At 42.9% G+C, this 4,439-nt stretch overlaps 1 pseudogene; it reads left to right on the top strand.

Annotated features, from left to right (window-relative positions):
* Positions 1-2,288: 2,288 nt before the first annotated feature.
* LOC124778455 lies at positions 2,289-2,406 on the top strand (annotated as a pseudogene).
* Positions 2,407-4,439: the final 2,033 nt, after the last annotated feature.

The raw sequence follows: 4,439 nt of genomic DNA, 5'->3' as shown, positions 1-4,439 counted from the left end.
TTACTAATAAAAGAACAGCGATGGATATTTAAATATATTTCACGCTTTTTGTACAAAACTTGAATATAAAAAAAAGTTTTGGAAAGAAAGTCAAGTGTTTTGGAAAACGATGTATCTTAAAGTAGGAACTAAAATAGATTAGAGAAACATTTGACATGGTTTTAAACGACCATCAAAATCATGTACAGCAAATGAGGTGCTGATAGCGAATTTAAAGTTCAATATTCAACTTGGAAACTTGGAATTTTGAAGAGTGCTTGAGAATACTTATCTGGTTGAATCTCACTCAGTGCATTTCATGAAACATTTCCTTGTTATTTTTCATATTTTTTGTTTCTTTTGAAATGGATCACCTGGTGATGATTTGCTACGGAGTCGAAACTGGATGTGAAACGAAAGATGAATAAACAAACTTTTTACGAGTAAGTAACGCAACATTTTTTTTCTCAGCACATTTCAGTTGAAAAAATGCTGAATCTGTTGTGGGACATCGTGGAATATTCCAGCTTCAGCCTCTACAGCTTCAAGACGTTCCGACAGGTGGCAGCGCTTACGAAGCTTTCAAAACGACGTCTGTGAAAGCGTTGCGTTCCAGGAAGAGAGCTTTCATTGAGTTTCTTTTGGCGGAAAACCAGAGCATCGCGGATATTCATTCATAGGCTCTTGCAGAATGTCTACGGAGACGTGGCTGTGAACAAAGACACGGCAAGTCGTTGGGCGAGGTGTCTGTCATCAGTGTAACAAGGCAGCTCAAATCAAAACTGTTCAAATGTGTGTGAAATCTTATGGGAAAGGCAGCTCAAACCTGTCCGGTCTCACGCGTACTAGCCCGAAGCACACAGCTGTGACTTCTGCAATGCTGGAACGCGCGTGTACTCTAATCCGAAGTGATCAACGGATTGCAATCAAACACCTCGCTGCTCAACTGGACGTCTCTGTTGATGGACTTAACACACTCGTCGATCAGTTGAAGTACTCAGTGATGTGTGCCCCTGGGTTCCTCGCCGCCTAAAAGAAGACGATTAAGATCTGTGCGGAACTGCTTGCGCGTTAAAAGTCTGACTCTGACAATTTTTTGTGGAACATCGTCACAGTCGGTAAAGTCATGCCGACGGTCTTCTGGTACTCTGAAAGGGTTAGCCGGCCGCTGTGGCCGAGCGGTTCTAGGCGCTTCAGTCCGGAACCACGCTGCTGCTACGGTCGCAGGTTATAATCCTGCCTCGGGCATGAATGTGTGTGATGTCCGTAGGTTAGTTAATTTTAAGTAGTTCTTAGTCTAGGGAAATCATGACCTCAGATGTTAAGTTCCATAGTACTTAGAGCCATTTGACTCTGAAAGGATTATTCCATTTAATGTCCTTCCTCATCGTGCAACGATAAACTCTGGTATGTATTACTCTATCCCAGAAAATTGAAGAAACGACTTCAGCGTGTTCGTCACCATAAGAAATGCCAAGAAACTTCTCCTTGTCCATGGCAACTCAAGGCCTCACACAAGTCTGTACTCCTGAGAGGGGCCATTGGATTATTTTCCTCACCTATACTACAGCCAGGATCTCGCACCTTCCAACATCCATCCGTTTGTCCAATGATGGATGCATTTCAGCGGAAAGTAGTACGTGGAAGATGGAGAGGTTATTGACGCAGCAAGGCGTTGGTTCTGCCTCCGATGTCGACCAGTAGAATGGTACCATGCGCTAGTACAGAACAACCCCCCCCCCCTTCCTCCTGCTATGCCCCCTCAGTAAGGTGGCGTAAGGCTATCGCACTGAACAGAGATTGTGTTTTGCAGGAAAAGAAGTGGGCAATAGTATGGTATATAGGAATCCTGAATAAAACCAAACTGCTTTCAGAAAAAAATGTGTTGCATTACTTACTGAACGCCCCTCGTATTTTCGTAGTGTGTCTGGATAGCTACCTTCCACAGCGGCTCTTATAATAAATTATTATTGGTTTTCCATCTTAAGCTTGCTACAAGTAATGAAGGAGTACCTTTTACCATGCGCGTTAGCCGGCCGCGGTGGTCTAGCAGTTCTAGGCGCTCAGTCCGGAACCGCGAGACTGCTACGGTCGCAGGTTCGAATCCTGCCTCGGGCATGGATGTATGTGATGTCCTTAGGTTAGTTAGGTTTAAGTAGTTCTAAGTTCTAGGGGACTGATGACCACAGATGTTAAGTCCCATAGTGCTCAGAGCCATTTGAACCATTTGAACCATACGCGTTACGCTTTTGTTTGTAAAGCATCCTCTGTGGTCAGACTGGTAAATATGGATACGTCTTGGTATTCATGGCAACGGCCTTGCCGCAGTGGATACACCGGTTCCCGTGAGATCACCGAAATTAAGCGCTGTCGGGCGTGGTCGGCACTTGGATGGGTGACCATCCAGGCCGCCATGCGCTGTTTCCATTTTTCGGGGTGCACTCAGCCTCGTGATGCCAATTGAGGAGATACTCGACCGAATAGTAGCGGCTTCGTTCAAGACTACCATCATAACGACCGGGAGAGCAGTGTGCTGACCCCACGCCTCTCCTATCCGCATCCTCCACTGAGGATGACACGGCGGTCGGATGGTCCCGGTAGGCCACTCGTGGCCTGAAGTCGGAGTGCTTGGTATTTGTAGATTAAAAATATTGGCTATTAACTTTTTCTTGTGCTTTAGTCTCTTTTTTATATATTCTGCGAAACACTGTATTCCTTCATTGTCTGATGAAGACCTAAGACATCGTCATTAATTTCCAGTCATACCCAGCGTCTCACACACACACAGACAACCATTTTCTCTCTGCCACTCCACCTCCGTCTAAGCTCTCTCTCTCTGTCTCTGTCTTTCTCTCACTCTCCCCCCCCCCCCTCTCTTTCTCTCTCTCTTTCTCTCTCTCTCTCTCTCTCTCTCTCTCTCTAAACAGAAAACAAATGAATGAACATAAACACTGCTGATAGCGGAACACTTGAAACTGCAGTACTATTACCAGTGTGAAGTTTTAAAAAAGTGAGGTGAAGTGGAAATAACACCAATACAACGTAACAAAACTGGATTCAAAGAAGCTGAAAAACTGCCAAGAGTGAACGTGCACGTTGGTTGATTTCGACCACAACTATGAAGGAAAAAGCACTGGTTTCAGAATATGTGAGCAATGGGCAAACAATAAGTAAATTATAAGCCAATTTTACAGGCGAATACCTTTTTTAATATGTAAATATCAAAACGTATATGTATCCATATTTCTGGGATGGTCTCAAAGGAATAAAACCGAAACGCGTCTCCAAAAAAACACTCTTTATCTGCAGTAAGCTTAAAATGGGATAATCGATGATAATTGATTAATATTTTCATATTTGATACTGGCTTTGCGCACAATCACTATATAGGTTTACGATTTTGATTTTGTTACGTATTTTTACATACGTGTACCTATGGCAACGTATCTCTGAGTTCTATTAAGTTATTTCTAGTCAACACGACAAAAGATCTGTTTACTCCCAATTTAAGTCATTCCAGAACCTGTGTGGCTGCTTTCGCGGCACAGCTAGAATAACTTTTACTGTATTGTTTATAATTGTAGATAGCAGAAACATGGCGACCTCGAAGCACTTGTTTTTAATGTGAACGAAACAATAGTTCCTGCGGTTTAGCTGCGACCCCGGAAGTTCTTCAAATACGGCACACACGCTACTGCTGAGTAATTGTTCTCTGGGTTTCCCACAGCGCCCCGTTGCATAAATATCCACTTTGTATGTCTACATCCATCTCTTACCACACATCAACTATGCGTCACGACTGACGTAACCACCAAGGTTTCAAGGTCGCGTGTACAGAAGTCGTGCACAGAAAATGGGACTGGTTTTTTCCCTCATTCGCCCTTGCGACGATCGGAGGCAGGTAACGTTTCTGTACCAGTCTCAAATGCATATATTTTTCCGGCTTATTGTAGGCCTGCTGATATGGAACATGGATAACAGTGTTTAAATTGTTATACATACACACTTAATAAGTAGGCCTGCTTTTAGTTTAGATGGAAAAGTATCAGAAACAACGAAGAAAACAGCGTTGCTGCGTACAACTAATCCATATTTAGCTAGATAAGAGGCGTGTTTCTAGAGCTGAAAAGGGCTGTCTTATTTGCCATGTTTATTTTCAGCCATAAATGTGAATGAAGTTGTGAATTTGGTAAATGTACTCAATGTCTGTAGTATCGATATAATCATCATCTTCGTAAGTCTGTGTTTTGAGACCAAAGATGTTAGAGTAAGTCAGAGAGTAGCAGTGCGTAGTGTGTGTTGGTCAGTCTGGTTATGTGCTTGGTCTGGAAAGTGTGGAAGCTGGCCTGCTGTGTAATGGAGGCAGCATTATTTGAAAAAGATTTTGTAATAATATGTTTTGAGGAAATCAGATGATGTCAATGCAAGAGTGACAAAAGCCAATTTTTAAAGTAATATAC

The sequence above is a fragment of the Schistocerca piceifrons genome, chromosome 2 (assembly GCF_021461385.2).
Source record: "Schistocerca piceifrons isolate TAMUIC-IGC-003096 chromosome 2, iqSchPice1.1, whole genome shotgun sequence".
NCBI lineage: Eukaryota > Metazoa > Arthropoda > Insecta > Orthoptera > Acrididae > Schistocerca > Schistocerca piceifrons.
Note: the sequence above shows the minus strand (reverse complement) of the source record. Positions and strands in the feature narration are given on the sequence as shown.